The sequence below is a fragment of the Phalangium opilio genome, unplaced genomic scaffold (assembly GCF_054372755.1).
Source record: "Phalangium opilio isolate 3A_F unplaced genomic scaffold, DU_Popi_V2 ptg000031l_1, whole genome shotgun sequence".
NCBI lineage: Eukaryota > Metazoa > Arthropoda > Arachnida > Opiliones > Phalangiidae > Phalangium > Phalangium opilio.
The window spans coordinates 2,397,897-2,408,168 of NW_028324158.1; the positions used below are offsets into that span (position 1 = coordinate 2,397,897).

General features: G+C 36.0%; 2 long non-coding RNA genes across 2 annotated transcripts; both read right to left on the bottom strand.

The window, feature by feature from the left end:
* Positions 1 to 584: 584 nt before the first annotated feature.
* On the bottom strand, positions 585 to 2,240 carry LOC149687490 (uncharacterized). Its single transcript, XR_016383859.1, has 3 exons — positions 2,113 to 2,240; positions 1,532 to 2,011; positions 585 to 1,458 (listed from the first exon to the last, which is right to left on the bottom strand). It is a non-coding gene; the product is annotated as an uncharacterized LOC149687490 (long non-coding RNA).
* Positions 2,241 to 2,695: 455 nt separating this feature from the next.
* LOC149687491 (uncharacterized) lies at positions 2,696 to 3,407 on the bottom strand. Its single transcript, XR_016383860.1, has 3 exons — positions 3,113 to 3,407; positions 2,957 to 3,021; positions 2,696 to 2,844 (listed from the first exon to the last, which is right to left on the bottom strand). It is a non-coding gene; the product is annotated as an uncharacterized LOC149687491 (long non-coding RNA).
* Positions 3,408 to 10,272: the final 6,865 nt, after the last annotated feature.

Consider the following 10,272-nt stretch of genomic DNA (forward strand, 5'->3'; position numbering starts at 1 on the left):
TAACCTAACCTAACATAACAGTAATATTTTGGAAACGGGGTATTATTTGAGAAGTCAATGAAGCTAAACAACAATATTTTGGAAAAGGCGTAACATTGTTAAATGATTTATAAAAGTTTACTAACCTATCCTAACATTACAGTAATGATTTGGAAAAGGGGTATTATTTGAGAAGTCAATGAAGCTAAACATCATTATTTTGGAAAAGGCGTAACATTGTTAAATGATTGATAAAATATTACTAAACTATCCTAACATAACAGTCATGATTTGGAAAAGGCATATTATTTGAGAAGTCAAAGAAGCTAAACATCAATATTTTGGAAAAGGCGTAACATTGTTAAATGATTTATAAAATATTACTAACCTAACCTAGCATAACAGTAATGTTTTGGAAAAGGCATATTATTTAAGAAGTCAATGAAGCTAAACATCAATATTTTGGAAAAGGCGTAACATTGTTAAATGATTTATAAAATGTTACTAACCTAACTTAACCAAACCTAACCTAAAAAACCAAAATAAAATACCCCAGCTAAAAACATCCAATATGTAACTCAACCTAACAATTAGTGATGCCGCGAATATTGATTTTGCCGAATACCGAATACCGAATATTCGGCCATGCTCTCGGCCGAATCACCGAATATTCGGCCACCGAATATTCGGGCGTGAGATATGTGCAACTCGCGCGAAACCGGTTATGAGCTGTAACCCGTTCCGCGAAATACGTACATCCCCGCACGGACCGCAATGGGACAGGTCTCATCATGGAAGAAGAAGGGTATGGAATGGTGAGGTGAATAGGCAGACGGCTACGCGAAATGTAGGGTCACGTGGGAAAACTCTCCTCTCCTCTCGGCACTAGCTGTAACGCGATTACTGCTCTGCGCAATATTGGCGCGCAAGCAGAAAGAGGGATACACTGTTTAGAAATGGAAGAACTCGTGTAGTTCTTCGATGGTTTAGATCGCTCTCTACCGCCTCTGCTACAGCGCGCCTGCGCGGAAGCTTTCAACGTTGGTGATATACTCGGGAAGGAGGGAATGAAAAGGGGGAAGTAACGATTTTTCAACGCGCTCTCTTTAACACTATAGGACCCGTCTATAGCGTTTTTAGGTTTTTGGTTCATTTGCGAGTAGATCGTGTCACTATATGCTTTCTTTTATTCATCACAACTTACCACTGGTAGATTATAAATATTAAAGTAAAAATTGTTATTGAAATAAATAATTTTTTAGTAATTTTTCCGTTTTTTTCCTTCATGATTGGAGATTCGGTATTCGGCCGAATATTACGAAATATTCGGCCGAATACCGAATACGAAAAAAATGGCCGAATAGGCCGAATACCGAATAGTAACCGAATATTCGTGGCATCACTACTAACAATACTATATTTCTCGTTGTGAAATCCTTAATACTGCTGAATTTTAAATTCGCCTTCTAAATTCAGCACCTGCAAGGAAATTAATATCGATTATTGTCGATTATTCAGAATTATACTTATAATTCGATTTTAGCAAACTCACCTTCCTGATGGAGATTCGAACGAAGATTTTCTGCGTGACGATCCGACGCTTTACCACTAGACCACGGTGGGACGCAGACCACTTCGAAATCAAATAAACTAATATACTAGCTTGGAACTTTCGGTTGAAGGGAATTCGTTCCAATAGGATTCGATTGAATGGGAAAATATTCCCATTTAATAGAAAACCGCCATTGGGCTAGATTTTAAAATACTGGCTAGAAATTTTCGGACGAGTGGGATTCGTTCCAATGGTATTCTGTTGAATGGGTAGACTCCGATTTTCTGCACAAACTTATCAGCAAATATAAGTGCTGTGGATATGTCTTTCAAATTGCACATGGCCTGGACGATACACATGGCATTGATAATGATGACAGAAGTCTTGGAAGTAAAATCATCCCAAGCGTGCATTTCTTTTAGAAGTGGCAATTTCAAGACTTCCGAGACGAACTCGTGCTTACTTGTAAGCATGTGCATACTGCCATCAGAATTGAAGTTGGAAGGAATTTTAAAACGTCTAAATCGTTTTTTTGTCTCCATGTTCTCTTCCTTTTTGGGGATTTTTGTTTAGGCCTATACCTTGATATTTTTACTTGAACTATTTGCGAGTCCCTTACAGGTTGCCTCGTTCATTTCCAATTGCACCGTATTTGAAGTAAAATGAAATACATTGAGGCCCTTTTTACTTCACTGTGTTCTTGTTGCACATTAAATATCAAACTAATCATAAGGATACTTTATATTTCCCATCAAAAACGTATTACATTGATGATTACAATGTGGTATGTATGAAATAGACAAAGATCAGTATTAGTATAGTAAAAACATTATTATGCGTTTAAGCACAATATTGTCATCACAACAACTTTATTTGTTGATGCTTCAGAAATAGAAAATGCAACTATAATTCAAGTAAATACTTATAATTGTTAATGAACTTACCACAGGTATTTCGTAGAAGCTGACACCAAAACGTTAATCTAGTTAAAAAAATGCCCCATTAAATATTTGCCCTTGATATCTTTTGAGTTTTCTTTCTCAGAACTTGGCTCAGTTTCGTGAAATTATTTTAGGCCTAGATACTGAATGACATTGGTTAACTTCCAGATTTTCAGTTACGGAACAATCAAAAATTCAATAGGGATTCTGTTTTTACCTGGCAAACGATCATAAAATTGTAGCCTAGGCACAGCGTATTACTTTAGACATACATGTATGTAAGTGCTAATAATCTCTTATCTCGCTTTATATAAAGGAAGAAGAAATGTGAGTTCCATTTTTTTTTGCTCTCTTCAACGTTAACGTCAAACCCTTTCAATAAGTATGAATTGTTATAAATTCACACTATATCTCAAGCTAAAATCATACTTAGTCCCAAAGATAACTCGCAGTTCCATAGACAAAAATAATCGTGCAACCCTACCCTCTTCCATAGTAGATTATTGCCATGAGAAATAGCACTGACAAATATTATTGACCATCTCTTTCCTACAATGCAACGATAATTGTTACTGGAAGTAAATTACATAGAGTAACGTTCTCCTTTTAGCCACCTACGGGCCGAATTTGGACAATTCACCTGTTTCAATTGGCAGTGGTGCTAATTTGTACCACTTTCCTTTACATTTCTACTTAGAAATATCCTGATGCCATACGAACCGCTATATGATACTTTACTGAAACGTTAAACTTCCACGTATTTACTTCTGACCTTTCATATTTGTATCGATAGTCGATCGTGATATCTTTCACGGCAAGAGCAGCGTTGCATTCTTAGTTTGAAACAGACCAACGGTTTCCTCCAATGGATGGTGACTCCTTGTTGACACACGACAAAACGCGTTGAGACGCTTCGAGAACGCTTGGCCGATCATCCCTTACGATATTGTGCCAAGTTATAAGTTAGAAATAAAAAAAAACAGTTGAAAAAGAAAACTGGTCGTAGATTGAACGGACGTCGGACCTTTGCTTAGTACTCAGCCAGCCAGAACAGCTTTCCAAGGGACAGACTCGTCTTCTGATTGAAATCGTAGTAGACCTGAAATAAAAAAAACTTTGGTGGGGGGAAGAAAACAGCATTCTGTAACGCTACCGAATTTATTTTTCATTTTACAACTGGGCGGATTTTCTCTTGGGATTGAAAATTAAAAAAAAAAACCTTTCCTTTTTTCTGAGATTGGATATTATAACATAACCTTGGATGGAAACTTATATTCTGCTATACAGTATTGATTTAAGAATGGAAGTACTGGTTTATATTGTTTAAATTTCTTACGTACATGTACGTTTGAATCAAACATAAATATACGAAGATTTATTGGAACCTAAGTTTCGAGAAAATTGGATCGAGCAAGATTATTTTCAGAATATTTCCTATTTTCTTTTTTAATTTTTGAATTTTATTGCGGATTTAGAAGACACTACAATTACTGCTCCGAAAAGGGCATTTTCAAACAGGATAGCGGATAATAATCGAAATAATAACTGTACAGATAAATAAAGATTCGACATAGAACCATAATTCTAATATGTTAAGGACATCGCTACTAATACATAACTTCAGTTAGTGTGTTTGTATTAATGCCAATATTACCATGTTGGAATGTATTCAGTTAATATATGTATGGTTTAACAATATTATGTAATTGTTCATGCCGCATATGGTGTCCTTTTAATAATTTTCTAGAAAAATCAGGTGTTTTATCAATATAATAAAATAAATCTGTTGAGGTTTTAAAAATAACATTACCAGCTCATAACGATTTGATTACAACAAAGGTGGTCGTTTTACAATAAAAAACAATTATTCTATAGTATACATAAAATCCGTATAAAATTTGGAAATTCATCCCATGAGAATTATATACATTTTTTTAGCGTAAACAATCGATTCACTATGGATATCCTTTTTAAGCAAAACAAGCATAGATTGGAGAAAAATCCTTTACACATTTTCTTATTTTCTTCATCATTACCATTGAATCTTTGCAATAAAGATGAATCTTAATTAATTTACGCAAAATAAAAATTATTCTCTGCTTGACTATATTCTAACATATTATCAAATAATGTTCAGTGACGTCATTTATCCCCTGGGAATGAGTTCACTATCAATTTCGATGGTTCAGAGAATAAAGAGATCTTCGTAAGAACAAACGAAACGAAAACTTCTTTAGTTTTGTAAAGTTGCTACATCGAAGGTATTATATCACAAAAATATTTTTTTCAACCTTAGCTTGTTCTACACATATACCTTTTTCTTTTGAAAGTGTTTCTTCGGCTTCAATTCAACTTCTATACTACTCCCATATTCTTGCTAACTTCGTTGACGGAGAAATTGCAATGCCATCGGAAGATTTCTTCCAGCTTCAAGACATAAGCGGCTTTGTCACGAGTTTAAGAAAAAGGGCTAAACAGTGCCGAGAAAAAAAGAAGAAAAGAGAAAATGAAAACTGAAGGCCATTTTTTTCTTCTCATCTTTATCTGTTTCTCGGTTCAGAGTTTCTTTATTTCTTAGAAGATCCTAGAGCTGAAGAAAGAGAAAATTTTTTCTCTTTCAATATTTTTGAGATCTCTGTTGAGTTTTAAAGTGTCTGTGACCTCGAGAATATAATGTATTTATAAAAATACTAGTAGACAAGCCTTTTGCTGCTAATACAATGGGCGCAGGCATAAAAATTTGAAACGTTCATTAAGTCTTTGTTTTAAATCTCGCGCAATAGCACGTCAAAAGGAAATACTGTCGATCTTAAGGAAGCACCGCCTTAAAAATATATTTGTAGATGTGATAAATAGATTGCATTGTAAAATTTGGCAAAAACCTTTAGAGATTAGCGAGGAAGGATTTTTGATTATTTCTGTTTATCAGAATTGTATGGAAATTTCTGGAAATTGGCTACCCAAAATTATACGTTCAGAAAATTTGTAACATGACTGTGGTCCATTAGACCTATACATGTTCAGCAAACGTAACAGTAGTGAGCAACATTATTCATAATAGTGAATTTTGGACAGATGGGAAGATACCCTGTGTCATCTGTAGCAGTATTGGATTGAAATTATATTTTAGCATTTATAGTCCACGCCTAGCCAAATAAACTCTAGTGAATGGAACAGTGTATCTGATTTCGTTGAAATCCCTTGTTTCTTTTTTAATAACACGATTATTATTTTCCACTTCGAGGTAATAAGATTTGCAAGAATACTTTAACGGAGGTTTTCCAATTTTCCTTGCTACAATCGGAGTTTCTGCCTTTCATTTCCGCCGCATTGTTCCCTAGTAAAACCAGGCTTAACTCTGAAATCTCGACTAGTTTCTTGCAAAGAGAATTCAATTTTATGCTACTAATTTTCAGGCCTGACTCTGACAGGCAAGAAAGTACTATTTAGTTGAAACGGTAAAATAAATAACCCTAATAATTCAAATAAAACTCAATTGAAATCGTAAAATAGTCGTAGTAAATATACAGTATATGTGAAGCCTTTTTATAAAAGACATTTCCATGTTGGGTACTGAAATTTTGAAGAAATTTTACACGTAAGTATTATAGGTACACGTTGAAATATAAGGTTTCCCACAGTTCGGTTCAAATCGGTTTTGGACTAAAACTGAAACTGAAACGTTTCAGTTAAGATTTTCAAGAACTGAAACTGAACTGAAATTATCAGTTCGGTTCAGCCAGGAAACCGAACTGATCAGTTCAGTTTTCAGTTATAACTGAACTGAACCGAAAACCCCTTTATGAGGTTATCAAGAAGAAAAATTCGGTGTCAGAGGCCCAAAATACCCAGATTGTAACTATTAACAGCTAACATTTTCTACTACTAAGTATTTTGGAATCGTGAAGTGCCAAGAGTCATGTTTATTTCACTAACTACTAATTATTAACATTGAACAATTTAACTTTGACTAATTAAGATACCCTTTTTAGTTATTAATTATTGGTATTCTTTTAGCCTGTGTCTCTCTGCAGAGGGTCCCAACTAATTACGGGACTTAAATTAATAGCTTATTTCTATGCATAATTAAATATACACTACATAAATGATGAAATATACGCGACACTAATAAGGTATCTTTACGCGACACATCCCCTAAAATATCATACAGCATGCAATACTAATCGATGCCAGTTTTCTATTGTTCTACTAATCTTTGCGGGAAGGTATTGATATCGTTTCTCGCGATAGTTCGAAAGAGTTGTTAACTATCTCTTCAGTTCAGTTTTTATCAGTTCAGTTTAAGAAATAAACCGAACCGAACTGAAAGCTGATCAGTTTGGAGATGTGCAAACTGAAACTGAACTGAAGCAATCAAATCAGTTTAGTCCCTAAACTGAAACCGAAAATAACTGAACTGAACCGAAAACTGAACTGTTTGAACTGAACTGTGGGAAACCTTATTGAAATATATTTACAAATGCGCAGCCAGTTTGAAAATTAGCAGGCACAATTTTAAAAGAAAGGAGCTCACTTAATGACGTTCGTACTTTTAAACAGATACCATCAATAATTAGTTCACTGGTTCACAATAAACTTCTTGAGTTCTTCATGGCTTTCAGAGTTAAATATGTCGCCACATTTTAAAATGGCGGTCAACGACGTGTCCTTTTGCTGGTAGTATGATATGTTTTTTGTACCTCCTAGTGAGCAATGTCGTACCTGCACAAAGCTAGAAAACGTCATATATCGGGATATATTGGAGACTTATCTACGATGCGTTTCGGTATTTTGGCTTCCTTTTCTTAGTTAAGGGGAAAGTCTAGCGTTTTGAAGAAATAAAGGCAAATTTTCTTGAACTAATTACAAGATAACTAAATAAGATAGAACATCGCGGTTTGTTTTAAAAATGAATTTAATGTCTATTGTAGCGATTGATATAGTTTTGAGAATTTTTTAACTCTAATTAATATTCGTTAATTTTAATTTAAAATAGAGAACTCCCTGAACTGAAATCTCCAATTCTAAACCCTCGAATTGCAAAATTCCAATTGTCAGCGGTCCGTACCGAGGCTTTGTAGCGAATGATTTGCTTTGGTGACTCTAGCTAGAATAGATTTAAATTAAATGCGAAATTTGCAATCCGAAGCCAGCTTTTCAGGTTTTCTAAAGATGGCACCACTATGTATGAGTTGGCTTTTGATATAAACCTTATCTCAACCCTGGGCGAGTTCTAGGCCTTCCTGTCAATCATTCGTCCACGCCCTTGTATAACCCCATGCGCCCCGAATTTTACCGTCATATTATCTTTCCTTACCGTCCTTCCATTGAATGGGGAGGGGGAGATTTTTTTTTGAATAGGCTATTCTTTTGTAAATAGAGCTTTTACCTTGTGTATCTTTTCTCGAAGGTGGGTGAATTTTGTAGCTATTCATATATGGTTTGATAGATACTAACTATTTCTCAAACCCCCATCCTCTTTGTCCTGTTAGGGATTAACCTTCCCTGCTTTTTCTAGGAAGGGTTCGACAGTTATAGCCTTTATTATTTTGGTTCCATAGAAATAGTTTCGCCTGCATTAGCAGCTTAGACTGTCCCCATGAAGTTTATTTAGACATGACATTTTTCGCACCTCCCCCAAACCCCCTTCTCAAGAGACGATTTTTCAAGCCATCTATATTTTCGATTAGGTAAAACAAAAATGTAAAGTGCTGCCTCTAGTGGCTTGTCTGCGTACTTCAAATCGCTAGACTTCCCCCTTAAGAAAACTTTGCTATGAACTAATTGGTGCCATCTTAATTCATAATATTCCATAATGGTGTTACTGCTGGCTTTTTTAGGCTAAAACAATATAAAGATTTAAATTCAGCGTCTTTCTCAAGGTCTGCAACTACTTTATTCCATCTTCCCATGAGGCTCCAATATATATGCGGTGCTTCTGTGCTATTTAAACCAGTCTTCGATTTTGCTCTGCCAAAAACTAGTTGGTGTCACGCTAAATAAAATTTAATAGTTGTGTAGAATATTTTGAACGTGATGCAATAATTTTTTTAAAAGATTATTTGTTTACTAAACTGCTTAATTTAGAACCTGTGTAAATAATCAATTTCTGCATTCAAGATTTATGTTTAAAGGCTTTCGAAATATTTCCATTTCTAAAGTACTTGAACAACATCTTTACAACCTTTTAGATTTCATCAACATGTCTTTAACCTTTCAGTTTTCACTAACATGTTTGAAGGTTTTAACTTTCACTGACATGTTTTGAAGCTTCTAGTTCTCCAGTAACATGTTTTGAAGCTTTTACTGTAGTGATGCCGCGAATATTGATTTTGCCGAATACCGAATACCGAATATTCGGCCATGCTCTCGGCCGAATCACCGAATATTCGGCCACCGAATATTCGGGCGTGAGATATGTGCAACTCGCGCGAAACCGGTTATGAGCTGTAACCCGTTCCGCGAAATACGTACATCCCCGCACGGACCGCAATGGGACAGGTCTCATCATGGAAGAAGAAGGGTATGGAATGGTGAGGTGAATAGGCAGACGGCTACGCGAAATGTAGGGTCACGTGGGAAAACTCTCCTCTCCTCTCGGCACTAGCTGTAACGCGATTACTGCTCTGCGCAATATTGGCGCGCAAGCAGAAAGAGGGATACACTGTTTAGAAATGGAAGAACTCGTGTAGTTCTTCGATGGTTTAGATCGCTCTCTACCGCCTCTGCTACAGCGCGCCTGCGCGGAAGCTTTCAACGTTGGTGATATACTCGGGAAGGAGGGAATGAAAAGGGGGAAGTAACGATTTTTCAACGCGCTCTCTTTAACACTATAGGACCCGTCTATAGCGTTTTTAGGTTTTTGGTTCATTTGCGAGTAGATCGTGTCACTATATGCTTTCTTTTATTCATCACAACTTACCACTGGTAGATTATAAATATTAAAGTAAAAATTGTTATTGAAATAAATAATTTTTTAGTAATTTTTCCGTTTTTTTCCTTCATGATTGGAGATTCGGTATTCGGCCGAATATTACGAAATATTCGGCCGAATACCGAATACGAAAAAAATGGCCGAATAGGCCGAATACCGAATAGTAACCGAATATTCGTGGCATCACTAGCTTTTAGTCTCCAGTAACATGTTTTTAACCTTTTCCATTTTAGAAACTTTGGTTTTATAATTCGGTTTACCAGAGCTTTGGCTTCCTGGAATATACCTAACCCTTTGAAAGCAAGTCATGACCTGAGAAATGAGCTCCACTTGTTGAAATCGAAGGTATCCCTACATATTCCTTCTCAGCTAAGAAACTTTCGTTGTAGGATGTACCATTAATCCGCGTTTTTATAAACACTAGGAGCGTGAAAAAGGGCGCCAGAGCCAGTAAGTTTCACTAAAAATCAATATCGCCTCTAGCTTTGGTATTATCATAGCTGCTTGAAGCGGTCACCAGATTTGAGAAAACAGAAGACCATAGCGAGGAATTGACGCTAGTTTCTTTTTCATTTGTTGGGATGGTTTCAATGCAATTGGGTTCCTTTGAGGGTCCGCGGCTAGGATATGATTAATCAGGTTTCAGTTTGTGCTTAATCAGAGAAGAAAGTGAGGTTTATTTGAGAGGTGACGGAAGGGGTGTCGGGGGCAGTCGTCACCTGAAACTTTGGTGCCCAGAAATTTGGCTTACAGGAGTGCGCCACAATCCCAACAACTCTCCTGACGCTATTTCCTATCTGGCGGGTAGATATATCTGTAGCGTCGCGCTTAGCAAGTGCAGTGGTCACGTGATAACCTTTCAGCGA